We start from the raw sequence: 26,052 nt of genomic DNA, 5'->3' as shown, positions 1-26,052 counted from the left end.
TTTATCGGGGACTTGATTTCCACTATCTTAATGTTCTTCAAAATTGAGGGTGAAGTACCCATAATCCCCTTCCCTTTTCCTTCAATTGGGGTGTCTACAGTGTCTATCTTTGATTCTAGTGAAGTAAAGAATCCTATGTTCTCTCCAAAGAACTTAACCCATGCCTTTTGGGTCTCCTTTATTATTTCATTTACAATTCCTAGAATCAGAATAGTTATTCTATGTTTTCTATTAAAGACTTTTCTATCCGCCACCTCAAATGTCCTTTCCATTTCCTCTAGAGAAATAGTAACACAAACAGATAATAACTCTTGAATTTTGATATGCTTATCTGCTTGCATTGCTGACAGTCTTCTAGCATCTAACATATTATATAACTTTATCGGTATTTGATTTTCAATTTCTATTAAGGATTTCTTATAAATATCCAAATACAATATTACTGCTTCCTCTACCTCTCTTTTTGTTCATCATCCTCTAAACAATCATAGTAAAACTGTACATTCTTTAACATGCCATCCTTAGTGATTTCATCTACTAACCCTACACAAGTTTTAGGTGGTACATTACCAAATTCAATAGATGTATTAATGTCATTCTTCTTCTTCCTCTTTGCAGTACCGGATGCAACTGAAGGTGTTTCGTTTGGTGCTTTCTTTCATGTCGGTATTTTGAATGTAACCTTCCTAACCGATTGATTTTTAGCTTCTATCTTTGTTTCCTATGTTTTCTTCCTTACAATCCTCTTGAATGCCAAGGGTGTGTCATCCTCAGATTTGGACTCTGTTGTAACAGGCTCAATGTGTACTTTTGGATTCTTCCTCTTCTTGCCTTTCTCCGAGACAACATCACTTAATTCTTTAATATCCTATGAGACCTTCTCAACAAATTTTCTAGCCTTTCCTTCCTGATTTTCTCTCTTCTTCTGGTTGAACTCTATTTCAACCTCTTGTGATTTTTGTTTCGCAGTACCACAGGGCTTCTCTACCTCATCAATAGGTGCATCAATCAACATTTTTGCATAAGCCTCAAGAATCTGTGCATCCACTTCATAGCCCATTTCCTCAATCTAAATATTTTGGGGCTTAACTGCTTGCATAAGTGTTTCATCCTTCTTCCCCATGAAGCATATGTCAGTTGAATATTTTTTAACAATATTCTTAGGAACCCTTTCCCTAGACTTCATAGATTTCTAAAACCTTTGAAATATCCCCATATTTTATCATCTCTCTAGCTGCCTAAAGTAGCAATTGACTATTTCAATTGTCTCCCTACCGGTATGTCAAATGCCCATTGCCTTTTACCAAAACTGGGTGTATCATTCATTAAAAACAACATTAAGAAGACTATTAAGTTGCCATACCAGAAGTTTCCCTTATTTTCTCCCTTAATCTTTCCTAGGTTTATTAATAACTCATCTAACATCCAACTGCATAGATCCAATTTCACATTTTCTCTCATCATTTTGTATGTAACGAAAATGCAGGAACTGTAAATAGAATTCAGTCGATTTGACTGAGTTACCTTATACTTGATGATCATGCTATTGAATCTGATGTTTGTGTCTATAATAGTGCTTATTCTCATAGATCTCCTATCAGATTTTGCACTAGTGATTTTTTTCACAAAATCATTTGAAACCTTCTTATCGGGATGTTGCCTAATGGATGGTAAACCAATGATTGCCCTGATGACTTCCTTGGTGATCTTGTAAGGTCTATCCAACCAGATAAAATCCCCATGTACTCTGCTTAAAACATACCTAATTATCTCATATTCAAATTCTGGGATGTCCAGAATGTCAGTAACCCTAAGTATTCAATGTGCTTTTATGCTAGTTTCAACTTTCTAAATTCTCCAATCAACTCACTCGTGTACATTCCCTTTATTTTAGATGTTCCCAAGTCCTCAATGTGATAGTGTATGTATGCCCTAACATTTTCAACATAGACAACTCCCTCCAGAACATGAGAAAATGCTCCAACTAAATCTTCCAGGGTAGCCACATGCGAATATCACTTGAAAATTGGCCTAGGGTGGTCCTTGACCTCTACTACAGTCGGGTTTGCAACAAAGATAGGAATAGATGATGATCTCGCTTCCATGTTTAAAGATAAATACTTGTTGATCACTTTCGATGAAAATCCTTAACAAATTCTTCCAGTCATCGGTGAAATCGCTCAAGAAGAAATCCGATTGCTCTGAAATGCCTTTTATTTCTCTTAGTCACTCTTAATCACTCTAAAATATCTCTAAATGCAAGGTGATCAATAATGAAGTGAGTTTGACCTTTTAACCTCTGAGAAAAACCTTAATCTTTCATTGACATAAATTAATGTCGGTGAAAGATACCAAATCTTGAATAGAACATATCCATGCCAGATAAGCATCTCCAATGTTTGGAACATCTTCTAGAACCTCTTCCTGGGGCATATGCAACATCTTCATGAATTTTGCCTACCCCTAAGGCATCTGCCTCAGTTACCGGATGAGCTACATGTTGGTGCAGCAGCAACCTCTTCTGCCAGATAAGTGATTGGTGCATTTCCATCTAATGATTGTTCTTAAATCTTCCTAACCCATCTTTGAGTATGATCTTTCCATATTTCACTAACCTTCTCTTTCCCTTTCTCATTTGATCCTCCATTACCAACCAGTGGATTTATGCTTATACAAAATTTAGCAATATGTCCAACCTCATTACATGCATAACATGTAACATTGTTCCTTTGAATTTCTTTTCTAAAACCAATATAATTGCTTGACCTGTACTGATTAGCCATATGTCCAAACTCTCCATATGCATAGCATTTAACATTCATTCTACAATCTTATATCTTATGACCATACTTATTGCATTTAGAACATTTACCGAGAGCAGAATCAAGGTTTTGATTTGCTCTTTTTCTACATTGTCTAGCCATGTGACCAAATCTATTATGAACAAAACATCTACCATTAAATTTATAAGAATTAAATTTCCTTACCGGTGCTTTATTCTTTTGATCTTCATTAGAAGTACCGAAACTCTGTCCTTGCTCAAATCCAAGTCCACTAGAATCTGCAATCTGCCTTTGTCTCTTCAATAACTCATCTAGCCTGTGTTGAGCTAATCTTGAAATTTTATTTATACTCACTTGCAGTAGTTAAATCTTCTCTCAAAATTATTATTTGTTTCTCAAGATCTTGTTCATTAATCTGGGATTGTACTAAATCAGCTCTCAACATATCATTCTCATGAACCAACCTACCACATTCTTCAAATTTGTTCTTCAAGGATACAACTAGATTTTCTTCTTTTTTATTTCGGTCCTCAATATCCTTACACTTTCTCATAGTTATAACTTGCATTTCATTGATCATAACCATGTTCTCCTGACTCAATTTCTAACATTTTTCCTTAAGTGCATCTTTTTCTTCATCATCCTGACTTTGCAAAAGTTTCTTCCTCCTAGCTTGAACAAATGATAGCCTCTCTTGTAGGACAAGAATGAATTCCTTAGCAGAATTCAATTCATCTTGTAGCTTTAAGTTCTTCAACCTTTCAACATCATAATATTCAAGTGCCATCTCAAGTTGCTTCTCCAAACCCATATCCATGGATTCTGGATTCAGGATCTTCAAGTTGTTAAACTTCCTCTGAGGCATAAGGCTCTGATACCAATTGTTGGAATCCAATAACACTGAGAGGGGGTGGTGTAGGAGAACCTAACACAAAGGCACAAAAGGAGTCTATAAGAGGATAAAAATCAATTCATAAGTATATTCAATTGCATTTTCATTTGTAATGTCATTTGAGTCAATATGAATAAATATGTAAGGCTAAAAGAACGCATTGTAATGAGTTGTCCAAGTTGTCCTAATAAGGTCTTGAATTAGTCATTTGGTAAAACTTGTATAAAATAACCTTTGAGGAGTAAAATGGTGACAAAAATACATTATTATTCCATCCTAATATATTTTGAAGGTTCTTTTGAAGGTTTAAAGTCATTTGAGTCAAAAGTTGTAAAAGTTGTAAAAAGACCAAAATGGGAAGTTGTATGGTCATAAGAGGAAGTTGGGTAGTTGTAACTTCCATGTGAAGATGAGAAGAATATAAAACCTCTGTAATGGTCATTCATAAGAGTGTGTAAAAATTGGAGAATGAATTGAAAAGCATTGGAAACATTTTGGTATCATATTTTCATTGTTTTCAATCTCTTGTTTTGTGGTCTTGAAAGTTTTTCCTCTTGTTTCCATGCCTGGTACAACCATGTACAGCCTGAAAACAAGTGTATTTATATAATTATAGTGTAGTATATTGAATCATATTTCCATTGATTCTGGTTTGAGTTGATTTCATTTAGTTTTGAGAAAGTTATGAGTGTTTTGGTGAAAACCGTTTGGAACTACTCAAAACCCTGATTCATGGCGACTAGTTTTGGAAAAATCATCATAACTTTGGATTTAACTGTTGGATCTTTCTATAACTTGAAGGGATGTTTTATAACTAGAATCTATAGAATTTTACTAGAGAGATTGTCCTAGTGATTAATATTTTAAGAATTATTAATGACTTTTCATGACTATAATTTCATGACCAGAATAGAGTAAATTTCATAGTTTGGGAAAATTCTTGGTTTTCATTTGCAAGAAATGAATAGATGAAGGGTTTAAATGATTCAGATTTAATGCATAATATATGGATCTAAAATCATTATGGATTGATATCTATGGAGAATATTTGATAATGGTTATTTTATTGATGTTTTTCATGATGCTCTGCATCAGGGGGGGTGAATCAGTGTTATACCGGAATGATCAAATTTAGCCATGTTAAAACATGCATACACCAACTGGTATATCGGTACATACAAAATTGAAAGAACTAAAAACACCAATAAGCCAATCACATAAATGAGAATCCTAACACAAAATTATACGTGGAAAACCTCAAAGAGGAAAAACTACGGTGGGATTTGTGACCCACAATATCAATCCACTGGCCATATGAAGAGATTACAAAATATAAGGGGCTTGCACTTGTAGGAAGACTTATAGCCTAGAGAACACTACTCAATCACAAATGGAGCCTCACTGACTACATATAAATCTAGAATATAATCCAGAGAAGTGTTTAACTGCTAAGATAGCATCTTCTATGCTAGAATATAGTTCTGGTTTTAGCTTTGTCAGTTCTGGTCTGAAACCCTAAACCCTTTACCAAAATAACCCTTGCATAAATATGCTCACATACGTAATCTCTTTGATATATTTCACATTATATCACATTCTCATATCCATAATCTCCTATCACAAAATGATCTAATCCAACTGATCTATATACCCTATACAACTTATCATGCCTTATGTCGTCTTACAAAGATAATTACAATATAAAATTGTTGGCAATTGACACTCATTGGATTCATTTTGTTGTCATTGATGGCAACAAGATCTGATGGAAGTCACAAAATAGCACTAGGAGGCATATACTGACAGATACCAGCATTGGAAGCATTCAGGTGTACACTAGCACTGGCACCGGCATCAACACTTCAAGGAAGTTGACATCAAGGAAGATTTATTTAGTAAATCATTTTGTAATTATTGTCGACGCCAACATTGAATATCTTTTGTAAATTCATTGTAAGCTAACATAAGGTATATCATGTAATAGTTATATAATTCAGTCTACTAGGTCAATTTAATCTGATGGTATTCTGATGGAATAGATGATAGACATATATAGGTATAGCAGAACTGTGAGATGCGAAATATATGTATGGAGATCATTTTTGTATGCAAACATTATATCATGCAATGATCTACATATAGCTTGGAAAGCATTCTTGCAGGAGAAGTAATACCGGTAATAGTTCAAGTTTGTGAACTAGTACAAAGCAGAACAAGAACCAGAACTCTATCTAGCATAGCAGATACACTCCTGAGTTCATTTTCAGTAATTTACTTTGGCAAAAAGCTTGTAGTCAGTGAGGCTCTTTAGTGATGAGCAATGTGCTCTAGGAAGTGTGCCTTCTTGCAAGTGCAGGCCCCTATTATATATAATATCATTTCATATGGCCAGTGAACTGATATTGTGGGTCACAAATCCCATCATGGTTTTTCCTCATTGAGGTTTTCCATGTATAAAATTCTAAGTGTTATGGTGTTCATTTATGTGGATGGTTTATTTGCTTCTTGTTATATGCTTATTTGTCTACCGATACATACATGCATGGTTTAGAAAGTTAAAAGTTGTTCATTCCAGTAGAATATTGATTCACCCCCCTCTTAGTGTTCTCAAATCCCAACAATTGGTATCAGAGCCTGGTACTATTGTCTTCAAAATCTGACTCACTTCAACATCCTTATAATAAGATGATCAAACTCTGCGCAAGAGGGATGTTAAGGGGAAGGAAACTCTTAGGACAACATATGACAAGGTTTGATTCAACCTTCTACACTTTGGACTTATTCAGAGTCCAGGTGGGTATACCTTTGTGAACCGAATTCACACTTTCAAAAGATAAATCCACAGCAAACCATTCTAGAAAACCAGTGGATCTATTCACCTTGAAACTAACTGAAACAAAGGAATGAAAATTATACTCAAATTCAGTATTTCGATCAACAAAACATGCAATAAACAATTTCAATCAATACCAGTGCCTTATCCAAGGTCATAGAGTCATCTAAAACTCAGATAATACTCCTCAAACAAAATATCTTTACGCATCCCATTAGCTTGGTTTCTATTAATCCTTATACATGCCTAACACTTATAAGAATTTATGCATCCCAAATTAAACTATGATCATCAAGATTCAAAGTTTCTCCCAAAGAATTTACTGGTATGAGTGATCCCCGCATCTTTAATTTCCCTCCTAAAGAGAAAAGCCAGTGAGCACATCTACTGAAAATAGCCTTGCTACCCCATTCAAACAAAATAACCTTGGATTATTCAGAATGAAAACAGTAAACAAATCGTAAACACACTTGGAAGATGACACAAAGATTTACTCAAAACCGATGGTCTGTATATTGATATTATATTCAGAAAAATATTACAAGAAGTTGTTGAATATTCCCCATTAGACTCAGACAAGCTGAGATAAATTTCTACAGTGTTTTCTTACAATTCTTTTGCGATCCCTTTTCCTCTAGTCCTGGTATCCATTTATAACAACATGGATGCACAAAGCTTTGGACTTTTCGAGGAGAGTTTGTTACAATCATTTCTTTCAAAACAAAGAAATTACAAGCCTATCACAAAAATAGTTACAAGTTCTTTTCGGCCTCTGCAGCTTCTTCAACAGGCTGTTTGGTTGTAACCTCTTCTACCTTTTCAGGGGTGCTCCCCAACTGTTCCTGATCATGGGTGGCATATTTTTTTTTCCACTCATCATACACATCATCTGTCAGCCATGAGAAATTAATCACTTTAGCCATAGCCTTAGTCAACCTTGTCCAAGAGTTTCTCATTTTGTTGACTTCTGAATTGAGAAAACTATAATGTGCCTTAATTTTCTCTATCTCCTGTATTGTTACAACAAAGAAAGAAGCATCATCTAGATCAATAATTCCCTTAATTCTTGCTGATAGTTTGGCTTCTATCTCCTTAAGCCACATTTGTTTGTCCTTCAATTGATCCAAGCTAGCAAAAACTCTTGGGCGAAACTCAAAAACTTGATTAGCATATTCCTTTTTGCACAAATTAACTTTCCTATCAACATTATCCACCCCTACTGCTAACTATACTAAATCTTTAGTGATGTCAGAAGTGGATCTAATGATAGGATTGGCTCTTGCTTCATCACAAGATACACACATAAACTCTAAATCTTGCTCCCTAGGCCTCCATTTGTCAAAAATAGGTGTCAATATGGCCTTGTCTCCCCTGAGCTCATTCCATATATCCAAAATTTTACTTACATTATTGTATAGCAATGAGGCATTCACGGTATCTACAAAACTAGTGATAGTGGCCTTCACTCTATCCTCATACTTCTTTGCATACATAGCTTGGGCCTGTTTTAGATTCTCTAACTCTTGAGGAATAATCTCAATCATCTGGGAGCTAGAAGGTGCTGGAGATGGTGGGAACTCAATAATAGGACTGGTAGGTGGAGGTTTGGCAGGAGAAGAGGAAATCATCAGTGTTGAGGATTCACCATGATGATGTTGTCCTGCTAGTTGCTTCTGCTATTTAGCAATGATGCTATCTATGTTCCTTACCTCTTCTTGAGCATTAGTGTAAGCTTTCAAAATTGTCTCCAATTTAACCTGGAGATCTGCCTTTTCCTTAGCTTCCCTTTCTGCCACTGCAACACTAAATTTTGCAGTTTCTAGTACAGTGCTAGCAATTTCCACTACCCCAGTAGTCTGCACCCTCTTTACCATCATCCCCCCAAGGTAACTTGACATTGAGGTGTCCTTTTTCTTCTTATTTTCATCTCTTTTTAGAGACCACATAACTAATGCAGCATTGTCTTTACTGAAATTGACTCCCTCCATAGGTTTAGTCTCCTTTCTTACTGGTTCCAGGACTAGAGCATCTGCTATATCCCATTCAGGGAGAATAAGTAACCCAGCCTTCCCCACCATGTCTCTTCCTTGCTGAGGAGTGATGGTCTTAAATTCTTCAACCATTTCTTGCTTTATTTCTTCCTCAACTGTAGTTGGGTCTTTATGAGGCTACTCACCCTTCTTTTTCTCACACCTTGCATTGTATTTATCAATGCTCTGCTTCCACACAAATTTCATGAATGCTTCTGATGTGATGAACTTTTCATTAGGTAAGAAATCTTCACTAGCTCGCTTGATCTCAGGGTCCCATTCTTGGCCTTTGAATTCACTATTGGTGATATTCATTTTAGCAGCTAAGGGCTCTTCTGGCATTCCTTCCTCTACTTCATCATAGGTGTAGGCAATTTCCCCTAGACTACCTAACTGCAATAATTGCTCAGCTACTGCCTGTTCATCTCCTATATGGATAGGTGATTGAGATGGGGAGTACATAGGTTCTTCAGGTTGTACCTCTTTTCCCACTCTTTGTTTCTTTGGGCTACTAGGGATATCAATGACATCATGTATCTTCCTTTTACTTTTAGAGGCAGAGGGCTCCCCTGAAGCAGGCATAAGTACACTATAATTAGACCTCTTATGTAACATATAATTACCCAGAGGGATCAGCCTAGCAGATACAGACCTATTCAAAATCAATCTTTCTTTCTCAGGGTTATTCTTGATTACAACCTCCCTCTTTTCTTTTAGTGTTTGCATCACCTCCTCAAAACTAAGAATTAAAAACTTCATCTTCTTTGCAAAGGGGTGAAAGCTAGACAAAGGGTCATAGCTTATGTCAAGTTGATGCACCAAGTCTAAGGCCTTCTTATAGGCTATCCACTTTTCCTTTCTCAGCTCTTGTTCATCCAAATCAAATTCATTCCTGATGAGGTCCTCAGGGAACTGAAATTGATGGGGTTTGGCCTTGCATACAGCCCTCTTCCTAAACATACCATTGAAGAAATCTTCGGGGTCAGCACACCGAGAGAATGCAGTTGATAAATGATATGGCTGGAGAAAATCTCCAAAACATTTCCAGCCTCCTTTAGTTATTACAAATTGGTGTGCCATGGTAATTGTAGGGAAAATTGTCCCTTTGCCTCTACCTGTCAATTCTACCTCTTGCACAGCACCAATCTGCCTGAGTATCTCTGCAATTCCCACTTTAAGAGGGACCTGATAAGGTAACAAAAATGGGGTACCTGTGAAACCATATATTTTGAAAACTGTTGAAACAGGGTATAGGTAGATATCACCCCAATTGTGGACAATTTTTATGTCCTCTGCAAACTCTTGTGGCCTAATGAATTCCAAAAGCACCTTAGGGACTCTTGGGTTTTCCAAATAGATAAGGGTCCTGATTTTTGATGCAAAATATTTATCAAACCTTAGGAAGCTTGCATCCTCTCTATCCCATGACAGAACAGTGCTCCATAATTGCACTGGCATCTTTTCCCCATCCTTTTCTTTTACAAGGTCCATCTCGCTTGCAAAATAGTCACCACCCTTGAATAAAAACAAATGCATAAGAAGGGAGTACCACCTGAAGGGCCTATCTACTTTCCCGTTCATGATCCCTATCAATCCATTATGGATAGCATCAATTATAAAAGAAGCATAATCAAAAGTTATTGCCACTGAAGGATTCAAAATCTGAGCAACCATCAACATGTAATGAGTGGGCATACTCACTTCAGCATCTTCCCCTAGGATTTGGCAAAGTGACCATTATAATCCTTTAGCCCTAAGGGTAAACAAATTTAGAGAGAAGGGCTCTTCAGTATTAGGTCCCACAACAGTCAACCCACCTATCTTCAAAAAGAATTCTTTGAGAGGCCCATTTCTTAGGTGATTTCTTTGCACATTATACACCTGAGCTAATGATTTAAAATCAATAGGCTCCAGAAAATTAGTGTATTCACTTAACCCAAAGGCATTCCTGAATTCCTCATTTTTAATTTCAATGAGGGTCTTCCCACTGATATCCTTTACACTTCTTGAAGTTAGGTCATAGCTATGTGCAATCTAAGTCAGAAGATTTGCATCAAAGAAAACCCCTAGAACCACCAACTTTCCAACATCCAATTCCCATATACTGTTCTGAGGGGCTGGAGAATTTCTCATACTGAACCCAACCTTGAATAATCCTAACCCATACATCCCTACTTGAGGGTCTCTTAACCAATTCCCTTTATCATATAAACCCTCTCCTATTTTCAGGCGAGAAGCTCTTGGCACCGATTCTTTCATTTTGGAAGCCACATTAGTTGACAACGTCAATTGTTCAAGGAAATCATCACAAATTTCCCTCTCGTGATAATTGATTTTTCTTGAGAACTCTCTTTTAGGTGCCATCTCTTTTAGAAAATTAAGCAAGTGATTCAACAATATCCTTCAATTGTTCTATGACAAATTAAAACCTCAGTTGAACATACACAATTTAAAAAATGATGGCTGAACAAGAGTATAGAGAAACCTATTTGTACTCAAAGAAATTAACTCTACAATTGAAGAAGTCTGCTCTGCAACTGCTTGTTTACAAGTGTTCTTCAGAATGATATCTCAATTCAATTGATATGAGATCATATATGGCGGCTGGGCTCTTAACTCCGACATTGATTCCACATGCTTGGTCGTCCTTTCAGAATTGAATTCATGAAAGAATTCAAAGTTTTCGCTCCAATGAGTCACAACGCCCATGCAATTTTTCTTTTCGCTATTTCACAAGACTTAATTTCTTGGCAACTTTACTTCACGAAATAACGCCGGTCGTCCGATCAAATGAGAGTTGATCGGCCTTTACACTAGCTTAATACTTCTACCCTTTTCACTGAGCCTTATTTCATTTGGCCATTTCGCAAGTGTTATCTAGTGAGCACTTTACCTTCGCAAAACCACACTGGGCGTTGGATGGGACCCGAACTGCACCTCCTTTAACCTTTACCTGGATAGTTAGCTTTTTCACTAACTGCGCCTTCACCTAACAGCTAACGGGTTTTCACTATTTTGCATAGCTAAATTTGCACTCAACTTTAGGCTGTGAAATAGTGCCAACCGTTGGATCAAACCACACTTGATTTTCCTTTAAGTGAAGACTCTTATACTGATGTACTTGCTCTACTCCTCTTCTAGTTACCAGATACCACATGGCACCTAACCATTTGCCTCGGGAGACTTATTAAGTTTAAATCTGAGTCAGCCGCATGTTATACCTCCTTTTAAAACTGTTGGTTCCACCCTGGCACCTTCAATCTCGGTGGAAGCCACGTGCTCATGTACACGTCACCGTTTAGCCTGGCATCAAAATGAATCTCCTTTACTTTCGCCATTTCACTGAGCATATCCTTCAGGCATCTTACAAGCACGAAATAGCACCAGCCGTTAGATCAGACCACACTTGATCGTCTTTTACACTTCATGTTCTCTTTGCCTTTAAGAACGAAAAACCTTTTCGCCATTTCGCAAGAATTAAAATGGGATCACTTCACCTTCGCGAAATAACACGGACCGTCTAATCAAATGAGAGTTGATCAGCCATTACACTAACAACCTTGGCTCTGCACTGGGTCCCGCTTCTTTGTTGACTACGTGCTACCACGTGGCACTCGACTACTGGCTTTGAAAGACTTTTTGCATTCAAATCAACATCGGCCATGTGTCTTTCTTTTATACCACCAGTTCCACCTTGGTGAGCCCATGGCTTCTTCTAAGACCACGTGTCCATGGACATGTTACCATCTATCATGACACATGGACAGTCCTCGTTTACTTTCACTTTTTCACAGGGTATAAAGAACGAGCATCTTACCCTTGCGAAATAGTGCAAGCCGTCAGATCATTTTCTAGTTGCTCGGTGCTTAACCATCTAAATAGACTCTAAGAGGGGTGGGCGCTCTGACTCAACTTTGAACACTTGGCGTCCAGTCACCTTCAGAGCTAGCATGTCATTTTTTCATTTGCTAAGAGAAAGAAATGGGCTCTGATTAATTCTTGACACCTGTATCTGCCAGGTCATCTCCCATCCTGTGATCTGACTCACCTCTGGGACCCTCCCTTTAACCTTTAATCCTGACTTGCTGACTATTGTAGCTTATGTCACGCGCCGCTATTCTACTCGCTTTATTGACCAGCTAGACTGCCCAGTTGGCATGCCATGTCATTTTCGCAACTTTACTGGCTTTAAACCACGCGCAACTTCACCTAGCGAAATAGCGAAAGTCGTAGATCCATCTGCGAGATGCACACTACTTACTGGGCCTGACAACTTTAGGAGGGATACATATAAGGCATATTTTTTTGCGATTAATTCACATGACCGCCTAGGCAAAGAAAACAAGGGGGAACACTTCCTACGATCCCATGACCCATTACTTAAGTGGATAAAGTAATGAAAGAATAGAAACCAGAGGGTTTTTTATCAGACATTAGGCGATTTAAAATAAAAAAAACCTAAACCCTTAAAACCTAACACAGAGCTGAAGCAATTGAAAATGCGCCTTACTCAAGATTTCAAAAAAATCATAGCCAATTATGGGAAAAGAAAAACCCATTTTTAATCAGTGATAATAGGTACCTCGGAAGAAGTTTAATAGCTTGAGGAAGATCCTGAAACTAGAATCTTTGAACATGGATATGGAGAAGCAACTAGACATGGATCTTGAGGATTATGATGTTGAAAGGTTGAAGAACTTGAAATTGCAAGAAGAATGGAATTCTACAAATGAATTCATTCTTATCAGGCAAGAAAGGTTATCATCTACTCAAGGTAAGAGAAAAGAACTTCTGCAACAATCGGATGATGAGGAGAAGAATGCTCTTAAGGAACAATGTGCAATGCCCCGCCAGGAACCCTAAAGGATAGCAACACAACAAGGCAACTAAAAGGAGCAATAATTTTTTTTTTTTAAAGATTAAATGAATTAATCATAACTTGCACAATAAAACATAAGCGGAAGACTATCATTTACATCCTAAAGGGTTACCAACGAAGATTACTTCTAATTAAAACTACATCACAATATTAATCCAATTATCCATCTAAAATAGGGAAAGTCAATAACGATTAAATAACTCAAATTCATAAATTGATCTCCAAAGGATAGGTTTAAAGAATTACAACATATATACTTCCAATGATTCATTTATACATAATAAGAAAGATAATTGAAACAACATATATCCCATGAACTTAAATTACAACATTCCATAAATTAAATGGCTTCCATAGAACAATAAAGTATGAAGGTTACAAGTTGCTGATACAATGACCACACGAGCCTCAAAAGTACAATATCAAAACATGAGTTGCTACACGAAGCAAGAACCAAGATACACCGGCGAAGCCAATCCTCGCATGAAGGTAGGAATCAAGATATCCGATGGGAAGTGGCACTACCACCCGACCATGTGATCCCATAATGGAACCACCCCATCGTGCTAGGAGATAGCAGAAGACCCTCAAGCAAGCAAGAAAAGTACAACAGTACACATGACTCCGTAGTACACAAGTGACTCAACTCACAAAACACTAGCGACTCTAAAGAGAGAGTGTCATCACATGGCTTAAGACGGTTACCCTAGGTAGGTCTCCATAGGTCCCGGCCCCCATCTTGGGTTATCCTGGTAACCTCTCCCAAACCCCTGGCTCCATCTAAGCATCATGCGGACCCTACCATCCTTTTGTGAGGCCAAGGTGGTAGGTTTGCCATTCCAGGCCTTCCCAAACACCTTGAGCCTATACAAGCACTCAACCGTGTGCGGGGTACATTATCTTAATTAAATTAATAACTACCCACCCCCTAATCAATTTATTAGGTTATCACTTAATAGTTGACTTTCGAGGGGTTATCCTGCCATCCACACCGGGTGCGGCCCCCGCCCGAAAGCCACTCTCTCTACTAGGACCCTAACTGGATAAGACTATCTATGAGAACTCTATGGTGGGGCTGACAACCATAAATAATCCAGACATAACACAGGTGAAGGACTCACAGTCACAAACCTAGGGTTGACCATTAGGGACATAACACATAATGGCTCACATCCTCAAGGTTTAAACATCGACACCTGACCAAGGGGTAAACATCAACGACATAATGACCATCTTAACCATAATGCAATGACATTTAAACAACTAGACTGCAAATATTGAAACACAAGATCCTACACAAGCAATCTTTCTTTAAACAGTCAACAGCATAAAATGCTCGCAATAAGGATTTCTGGAAATAAAGACATCACATCTATTTAACATAAAGAAATGATGAAGTCACATGTCTAAAAAGGTTGAATTGGAACCACATTTACAATTTTAAACCCCCAACCAGTTGATGATGATAAAATTACAATTTACTCAAATCGACTATAACCAAGTCAACATTTAAATCAAATTAAACAAATATATATAAGCTAATATAAAGTAATTCCAATATAACACCTATTCGTCGAATACAATCATCATAAGATTATATTACAATACTTGGATAACGAACATTAATATTAAATTTAACCCAATTTCTCCTTTATTCCAAACGTTAATACTAACCTCCATATCATTTTATTTATTTTCAAAATGCAAGGCAAATAATTCTAATCACTAAATCGAAGAATTGTTAATTAACCTTAATATCATTATAATCTAACAATTAACTTAATATTATTATTTAATATTAAATAATAACATATTATTATTATTGTTTAAATAACAATATATTATTATTTAATATTAAAAAAGATAACTTTATTGATTATATTTTAACAGCTAGCAATATTATATATTTTTTTTTTTAAACTAAAAAAAAATATTAAAAAAAATCATGAACAAATCACGTGGGGCCCAAAGCTCCCATGGCAGCAAGTGCTGCTAACCCCAAGCTGGGGGAAGGTAGTGTTAGCTGCAGGGAGAGGGGGTGCGTGGGCTGGGTTGAGCCCAACTCCCCGCCACTGCCCCCAATCCCAAACTATAATTTTTTTTTGGTTTTAATAAATTTAAATTCTGTTTTTTTTTATAAACACGTATGAGACAAAAGGATAAAACAAACAGAAATAAGAGATGAAAATCTCTGTAAAAAAAAAAATAACAAATAATTTCCCCAGCCAATAACCTCCCTTTTTTTTTTAAACATTTAAACAGATAGATAAATTATAAAAATCACTGGTAATAGCAATTTTGCCAGCAATAAACATCTGAGACAAAACAGAGGCAAGAAAACTTCACCCAAATCAGCCCAGTTCATTCTTAAAATTAAATTACATGGGAATAAGCTTAATCTCTAATCCCCAATTGGTTTTTCTTTGCTCCAAACAAGCATGGACAAGAGAAATTAACTCATAATCATTATTTTTAAACTGAAAATTACCAGGAAGAACTATTTTATAAATGCTTGGCAAAATTTTGCCAGCATAACACTACTAAAACCCAAAAACAATATTTCCAATTACAAACAGCAAAAGCCATGAATTTCTTGCACAAGCAAAAATGAAGAGCATAATTAAATTATGAAACTACTTGGAGAGAGTTTGAGTTTGAATTTTGATAACAAATTTGATAGAATTCTTCTTCAACAATCCCATGGCAAGCAAAGACTCAACACCCAAAACTCATAAACCAAGCTTTAAACAATAAACAGAGAATTGGAAGAAAGCAAGGATTTTTGTTAAAAATAAACAAGGATTCAACCAACCTCTAGAGTTCCCAAGAAGGAGTTGTATGCTTCAGCAGAATTCCCAGCTAGTTCAAGACCCAAATCCACCTTTCAAGAAATTTTTCCAGAATTTCTTTTTCTCCTCCAAACAAGCATATCCTTTCCCCAAAAATCTCTCCAAGGTAAAATAGTAAAACAATGTTTTAACCTAATTTTTTAGGTTGCAATATTTTTCTATTTAAAACCATTAAAATAAAACAATTGACTTTTTTTTCTTTTTCATATTCCTCTAAAATAAATGAGAATTCCCTTTTTTCGAAAATTACATTTCTCATATATAGCAATTAAATCAACTTTTCAACTAAAAAGGAAAACAATGAGTTAGCTTTATTTGTATATATTAAAAGCAATTAACTCTATTTATTCTACTTCTTTCGTTGGATCTAAACATGATTACTTTTCCAAAATAAACAACTATAGGTTAAAATCTAATAAACTAATCAATTAAGCTTGGTTCAGGACATAAAGGCATAATAAAGAATAAATCGCTCAAACCAACAAAGAATGACAACTTAAACTTTAAATAAATAACCGAACCACTATGGCATGCAAATCGAGGAAAAGCAAGAAGACTCAAAATTCGAACAAAAGGGATGGACAACCGACTGACGACACTCACAAGAATAGACTGAGGTAAGGACTAGGGTCAACAACTATCTCCTCCACTCCCATCGGACATATAAGGCACGCTCAGACCTGTGAATCCAGGTGGAGACGATACCCCGTACCTACCCAGTACTTGTACCTGCAATATCCTGCATCATCGAATCACACATGCATGAATATAAATATAGAATACACGACACGCACACTGATGAAGGAGAATCGTGACGTTCCCTTTCTCATCGAAATGAGTGAAGGAAAATCGTCCCCTTGCATCCAATACAATAGCAAACACGCAACATATATATGACACATCGCCTAGATAAAGTAAGATGTCAGTACAAAGCAATAATCCATGAAATACTAGAAATCACCAATACTGAAATACTGAAAATAACTCATGCATCTAATATCCAGATAAACAGGAAATAATATCAAATACGTCTGCAAAATGTCGAGCAATAAAGTGTCAACTGAATAGTAAACTGCAACATGAAATCAGTCTAATAAGTCCGATCAAGAAGGGGTACTACATTCTCCCCCACAAAACTAGGCTTACTCCTGGAAGCCTAAAACAGATAAGAATAGAGCTCTCTCATCTTCGCTGCATCCTCCCATGTCGCCGAGGTCTCATCATTTGGGTCCCATAGGACCCTTACCTGGTCAATGGTGCGACCCCTGAGGGTCAAATCCCGACACTGAAGAATGCGCACGGGATCCATGGAAAGCTGCCCGTCCTCGACCTGCAAAGCGTTCCAATCAAGCACATGAGTCACATCTGGGTGATAAGGTCAAAGAACTGAAACATGAAAGACATCGTGGATGCGGGATAGACTCGGTGGCAAGGCAAGACGGTAGGCAACAGGTCCTATCCTCTCAAGGATCTCAAATGGGCCAACAAAATGAGGCGCCAACTTAGAACCCTTTCCATAACGGATCGGACTCTTTCGTGGACGCACTCTCAAGAAAACACGGTCGCCAACAGAAAATTGATGATCTACCCTGTGAGCATCTGCATACTTCTTCTGCCTATCCTATGCAGCTACCAAATGCTCACGAATCCGCTCTACCTGCTGCTCCATCTCTCGAAGGATATCTGGGCCTATAAGCACCCTGTCCTCTAACCGATCCCAACTCAACGGAGTACGGCAAGGACGACCATGCAATTCCTGAAAGGGAGACATACCTATGGAGCTATGATATCCATTGTTATAAGCAAACTCCACAAGATAAATATAATCCTCCCAACGTGACTGCTGGTCCATAACATACATGCGAAGCATGTCCTCTAAAACCTAATTCACACGCTCAGTCTGACCATCTGTCTCTGGGTGATAAGCTGAACTGAAGTTCAACTGAGTTCCCAAAGCATGCTGAAGTGAGGTCCACAATGCTGAGGTAAAGACTGGATCTCTATCAGAGATTATCCGCCTTGGAATCCCATGCAATCTCACCACATCTTCCAAGAAGACACGAGCCACCACTGCTGCTGTATAGGAAGCTCGGATAGGAACAAAATGAGCAACCTTCATCAACCTGTCAACAATGACCATGATGGCATCATGACGACGTGAAGAAACAGGCAACCCAACAATGAAATCCATGGAAATGATGTCCCATTTCCAATCCGGTACTAAATTAGGCTGTAAAAGCCCTACCGGGTGCTGATGCTCCGCCTTCACTCGCTAACATTCCAAACACTTCGACACAAAATCGGCAATGTCACGTTTCATACTAGCCCAATGATAAATCTGACTAAGATCTGCATGCATCTTCTTGACACCTGGATGTGCCGAATAAGGTGCACGATGGGCCTCAGTCATGATCAAAGTGCGAAGACCCTCCAAAGGAGGTACGTAGATCCGGCCAAGATGACATAGAAGGCCATCCGCCTCAAGACTATACCCAGCAAATCTACCCTCTAAGGGCCTTCCGGACTCCAACACGACTCTAACATCCTGATACCAAGAGTCCTGAGGAAGAACTCCAAGAATTCTCCGTCTCAAGTCCACTCCAAGGGACAATGCTGAAACTTCATACCGCCTACGACTCAAGGCATCAGCCACTACATTCTCTTTTCCCTGAATATATCGAACCTCAAAATCATACTCGCAGAGGAATTCCATCCACCTTCGCTGTCGAGCATTCAAGTTCGGCTGCGTGAAGATATATTGCAAACTGCGGTGATCACTATGCATCTCAAACCGATGCCCTAACAGAAAGTGACGCCACCTAACCAACGCATGTACTACAACTGCCAACTCCAAATCATGAACTGGATAGTTCAACTCGTGGTCCTTGATTTTGCGAGACTCATAGGCTACCACACGTCCATCCTGCATAAGCACCGCACCTATACCTTCTAAAGAGGCATCTGTGCATACCATAAACTCTCTGGATGGATCAGGGACTGCCAAAATCGGAGCACTGACAAGGAGCTCCTTCAAGGAATGAAACACTGACTCACACTACTCTGACCAAACAAACTTCTTCCCTTTCCTCTGAAGAGAAGTAATCGGGTGACCTATATGGGAAAAATCCTTAACAAAGCGACGGTAATATCCGACCAAGCCCATAAAGCTCCGAACCTCTGAAACATTGGTCGGCGCTGGCCAATCCACTATGGCTTGGATCTTTGAAGGATCCACAGATACGCCTTCTCCTAAAACCACATGACCTAAGATAGTTCACCTCAGTTTGGAAGAAATCACACTTCGCCAAATTGGCATAAAGCTGATTCTCCCTCAAACACTGCAAAACTTGACGCAGGTGACCCTCATGCTCTTCCATAGATCTAGAATAAATCAATATATCATCCAAGAACACAAGAACAAAATGATCCAGGTATGCACGGAAAACCCCATTCATGAGGCACATGAAAACTGAAGGCGCGTTTGTCAACCCAAATGGTACTACTGTGAACTCGTAGTGACCATAACGAGTGCGAAACGCTGTCTTATGAATGTCTGCATCCTGAATGCGCAGCTAATGGTACCCAGATTTCAAATCAATTTTAGAGAACACCATGGCTCCCTTCACCTGATTGAAAAGATCATCAATACGAGGCAATGGATATCGATTCCGGATGGTTACCTTATTTAGCTGTCGGTAATCAATGCATAACTGAAGAGAACCATCTTTCTTCTTTACGAAGATAACAGGCGCACCCCAAGGAGAGACACTAGGACGAATGAATCCCTTGGTCAACAATTCCTCCATCTACAACTTCAACTCACTCAACTCCTGAGTAGTCATCCGATATGGAGCTCTCGAAATAGGTTCTGCACCAGGAACCAAGTCAATGCGGAAATCTATGTCTCGCTTCGGAGGCATACCAGGAATCTCCAACGGAAACACATCAGAAAACTCTTGAAGAATAGGGTGCCTATCAAGAGCAATTTCTCAACTCTCTCCCTCATCCATATCCTCAAGAGTTACTGCTAAAAGCTGACATCCTCAACGCATACACCGCTTAAGTTGCATAGCAGAAATCATACATAAGGATATCGATCTTTGAACTCCAACGATCCCCACTTTCCTGCCATGGTCATCTAAACACTCTACTGTCTTCTGACGATAGTCCACATGAGCACTATGAGATGCTAACCAATCCATCCCCAACACCACTCCATAGGATCCCAAAGGAATGACTCAAAGGTCAACAGAAGTCACAAAGGGACCTAGATCCAACTCACAGCTAGGAACAAAGGTATCTACGAACACGCGCACCCCGGTAGCCAACTCTACCTGCCACCTATCCACCTGCTTAGCAGACGTGAGTCCACACCGCTCCACAATGGACGAAGAAATAAAAGAATCCGATGCACCGGAGTCAAAAAGCACTGAGATAGGGATATCACACAACACACCTGTGGCCTCAATAACTGTCCCCTGATGCTCAGCCTGGCGGTTATCAACCGCTGCAAACACTCTGTGGGACCTACCAGCATCCCCTACTGTAGGCTCTGATGCAGCTGGCCTCTGATTCCCTATCTGGTGGACATGCTGAGGACACTGTGCGGCTATATGACCATACTACCCACAAGAGTAGCAAGCTCCTCTACCTGGTCCTCTACCTCCAGTCGGCCCACTAGACTGCTAAAAGCTTCCCCTGCTAGGGGCCTGAGATGCACTCTGAGAAGACTGTCCTGGAAAACCCTGTTTGCTCCTCCGCCAGTTCCTATTCCTTCTATGATGAGGGTTGCCACCTTGCTAGCCCTGAGACTGTTTCGATTTCTACTGCTGCGGTTGCTGTTGCGGCTACTGCTACTGTTCACCCTTAGCGGGTGCCTGAGGAGTCCTGAATGGTGCCGCTGACTGGGACTGATTCCCACGAGCTCTGTTCCCACTGAAGGGAACACTCCCTATCTGAACTCCTGTCTGTCCACCATGTGCACGGATGAGGTTCTGCTCAACCAACCTGGCTTTCACCGCCGCTGCCTCCACTGAAACTGGCTCAAAGACTCTAACCCCTCCACTAATGCAGTCGTTAAGACCTCTCAAGAAATGTTGTACGAGCATAGTCTCATCATTGCCAATCCCGGCATACTATTTCAGCTCATAGAATCTATGCTCGAACTGGTCAACTGACATACCAAGCTGCTGCAATGCATAGAACTCATCTGCCCGAGTCTGTCTCCACTGCGGTGAGAGAAACCGTGCTCTGAATCTCTCTAAGAAAGTCTCCCAAGAAACAGTGTTGATACTCAGACCAATTTTCTCCTCCTCTAACTTCCACCATATAGAAGCAAAATCATTGGGGCGCATGATCGCACATCTCGCTCGGGTGTTGCTACTATATGGGAACATAGCGAAACACCTATCCAAACTAATCAACCAAGTCTCTGCCTCGAGACCTGTGCCTTGACCATCAAAGAAAGGAGGGTTGGTCCTCAAAAGATCCTTGATGTGACTCGAGGGAGCTGAATCATGGCCGACTGGAACCTCTCTCCTCCTAGGAGACCTCTCTCTCTCTCTCCTCTAAAACATGCTGATGTGACTCCCCAACCTGAGCATGGATGGGCTGCTCACCTTCAGGCCTGGGGCCTAGCCTAGTTAGAACTTCCTGAAACATCTGCCTCAGCTCTTCCCTTTCGAGAACCTGCTCTTCTACATGCGGTAATTCCTGATGCACTGACTAATCCTGCTCCACACTCACATGAGCGGGTGGTGGTGAAGCACTATGGCGGTCTGAACCTCGGCCCCGTCCCCCACCTCTACCTCTATTGCGGCCACCAACATGGCCAACTCCCTTAGCTTTCCTAACCATGACCAAAACTGCAAAAGAGAAAACGGTTCAGATCAATGACAAGGATAAGGCAGGGGAAATCCAAACACTAAGATCTACACACAAGGCCAAGCTGAATGGGCTCACTACAATCCCAGAGTACCCAGTGTTGAAACATGAGCTCTGATACCAAATGTAACGCCCCGCTAGGAACCCTAAAGGATAGCAACACAACAAGGCAACTAAAAGGAGCAATAATTTTTTTTTTTTAAAGATTAAATGAATTAATCATAACTTGCACAATAAAACATAAGCGGAAGACTATCATTTACATCCTAAAGGGTTACCAACGAAAATTACTTCTAATTAAAACTACATCACAATATTAATCCAATTATCCATCTAAAATAGGGAAAGTCAATAATGATTAAATAACTCAAATTCATAAATTGATCTCCAAAGGATAGGTTTAAAGAATTACAACATATATACTTCCAATGATTCATTTATACATAATAAGAAAGATAATTGAAACAACATATATCCCATGAACTTAAATTACAACATTCCATAAATTACATGGCTTCCATAGAACAATAAAGTACGAAGGTTACAAGTTGCTGATACAATGACCAAATGGGCCTCAAAAGTACAATATCAAAACATGAGTTGCTACACAAAGCAAGAACCAAGATACACCGGCGAAGCCAATCCTTGCATGAAGGTAGGAATCAAGATATCCGATGGGAAGTGGCACTACCACCCCACCGTGTGATCCCATAATGGAACCACCCCACCATGCTAGGAGATAGCAGAAGACCCTCAAGCAAGCAAGAAAAGTACAATAGTACACATGACTCCGCAGTACACAAGTGACTCAACTCACAAAACACTAGCGACCCTAAAGAGAGAGTGTCATCACATGGCTTAAGACGGTTACCCTAGGTAGGTCTCCATAGGTCCCGGCCCCCATCTTGGGTTATCCTGGTAACCTCTCCCGAACCCCCGGCTCCATCTAAGCATCATGCGGACCCTACCATCCTTTTGTGAGGACAAGGTGGTAGGTTTGCCATTCCAGGCCTTCCCAAACACCTTGAGCCTATACAAGCACTCAACCGTGTGCGGGGTACATTATCTTAATTAAATTAATAACTACCCACCCCCTAATCAATTTATTAGGTTATCACTTAATAATTGACTTTCGAGGGGTTATCCTGCCATCCACTTCAGGTGCGGCCCCCGCCCGAAAGCCACTCTCTCTACTAGGACCCTAACTGGATAAGACTATCTATCAGAACTCTATGGTGGGGCTGACAACCATAAATAATCCAGACATAACATAGGTGAAAGACTCACAGTCACAAACCTAGGGTTGACCATTAGGGACATAACACATAATGGCTCACATCCTCAAGGTTTAAACATCGACACCTGACCAAGGGGTAAACATCAACGACATAATGACCATCTTAACCATAATGCAATGACATTTAAACAACTAGACTGCAAATATTGAAACACAAGATCCTACACAAGCAATCTTTCTTTAAACAGTCAACAGCATAAAATGCTCGCAATAAGGATTTCTGGAAATAAAGACATCGCATCTATTTAACATAAAGAAATGATGAAGTCACATGTCTAAAAAGGTTGAATTGGAACCACATTTACAATTTTAAACCCCCAACCAGTTGATGATGATAAAATTACAATTTACTCAAATCGACTATAACCAAGTCAACATTTAAATCAAATTAAACAAATATATATAAGCTAATATAAAGTAATTCCAATATAACACCTATTCGTCGAATACAATCATCATAAGATTATATTACAATACTTGGATAACGAACATTAATATTAAATTTAACCCAATTTCTCCTTTATTCCAAACGTTAATACTAACCTCCATATCATTTTATTTATTTTTAAAATGCAAGGCAAATAATTCTAATCACTAAATCGAAGAATTGTTAATTAACCTTAATATCATTATAATCTAACAATTAACTTAATATTATTATTTAATATTAAATAATAACATATTATTATTATTGTTTAAATAACAATATATTATTATTTAATATTAAAAAAGATAACTTTATTGATTATATTTTAACAGCTAGCAATATTATATTTTTTTTTTTTTAAACTAAAAAAAAATATTAAAAAAAAATCATGAACAAATCACGTGGGGCCCAAAGCTCCCACGGCAGCAAGTGCTGCTAACCCCAAGCTGGGGGAAGGTAGTGTTAGCTGCAGGGAGAGGGGGTGCGTGGGCTGGGTTGAGCCCAGCTCCCCACCACCGCCCCCAATCCCAAACTATAATTTTTTTTTGTTTTAATAAATTTAAATTCTGTTTTTTTTTATAAACACGTCTGAGACAAAAGGATAAAACAAACAGAAATAAGAGATGAAAATCTCTGTAAAAAAAAATAACAAATAATTTCCCCAGCCAATAACCTCCCTTTTTTTTTAAAACATTTAAACAGATAGATAAATTATAAAAATCACTGGTAATAGCAATTTTGCCAGCAATAAACATCTGAGACAAAACAGAGGCAAGAAAACTTCACCCAAATCAGCCCAGTTCATTCTTAAAATTAAATTACATGGGAATAAGCTTAATCTCTAATCCCCAATTGGTTTTTCTTTGCTCCAAACAAGCATGGACAAGAGAAATTAACTCATAATCATTATTTTTAAACTGAAAATTACCAGGAAGAACTATTTTATAAATGCTTGGCAAAATTTTGCCAGCATAACACTACTAAAACCCAAAAACGATATTTCCAATTACAAACAGCAAAAGCCATGAATTTCTTGCACAAGCAAAAATGAAGAGCATAATTAAATTATGAAACTACTTGGAGAGAGTTTGAGTTTGAATTTTGATAACAAATTTGATAGAATTCTTCTTCAACAATCCCATGGCAAGCAAAGACTCAACACCCAAAACTCATAAACCAAGCTTTAAACAATAAACAGAGAATTGGAAGAAAGCAAGGATTTTTGTTAAAAATAAACAAGGATTCAACCAACCTCTAGAGTTCCCAAGAAGGAGTTGTATGCTTCAGCAGAATTCCCAGCTAGTTCAAGACCCAAATCCACCTTTCAAGAAATTTTTCTAGAATTTCTTTTTCTCCTCCAAACAAGCATATCCTTTCCCCAAAAATCTCTCCAAGATAAAATAGTAAAACAATGTTTTAACCTAATTTTCTAGGTTGCAATATTTTTCTATTTAAAACCATTAAAATAAAACAATTGACTTTTTTTTCTTTTTTATATTCCTCTAAAATAAATGAGAATTCCCTTTTTTTGAAAATTATATTTCTCATATATAGCATTTAAATCAACTTTTCAACTAAAAAGGAAAACAATGAGTTAGCTTTATCTGTATATATTAAAAGCAATTAACTCTATTTATTCTACTTCTTCCGTTGGATCTAAACATGATTACTTTTCCAAAATAAATAACTATAGGTTAAAATCTAATAAACTAATCAATTAAGCTTGGTTCAAGACATAAAGGCATAATAAAGAATAAATCACTCAAACCAACAAAGAATGACAACTTAAACTTTAAATAAATAACCGAACCACTATGGCACACAAATAGAAGAAAAGCAAGAAGACTTGAAATTCGAACAAAAGGGATGGACAACCGACTGACGTCACTCACAAGAATAGACTGAGGTAAGGACTAGGGTCAACAGCTATCTCCTCCACTCCCATCGGACATATAAGGCACGCTCAAACCTGTGAAGCCAGGTGGAGACAATACCCCATACCTACCCAGTACTTGTACCTGCAATATCCTGCATCATCGAATCACACATGCATGCATATAAATATAGAATACATAGCACGCACACCGATGAAAGAGAATCACGACGTTCCCTATCTCATCAAAATGAGTGAAAGAAAATCATCCCCTTGCATCCAATACAATAGAAAACATGCAACATA

This window comes from Cryptomeria japonica, chromosome 11, assembly GCF_030272615.1.
Source record: "Cryptomeria japonica chromosome 11, Sugi_1.0, whole genome shotgun sequence".
Classification (NCBI taxonomy): Eukaryota; Viridiplantae; Streptophyta; class Pinopsida; order Cupressales; family Cupressaceae; genus Cryptomeria; species Cryptomeria japonica.
Note: the sequence above shows the minus strand (reverse complement) of the source record.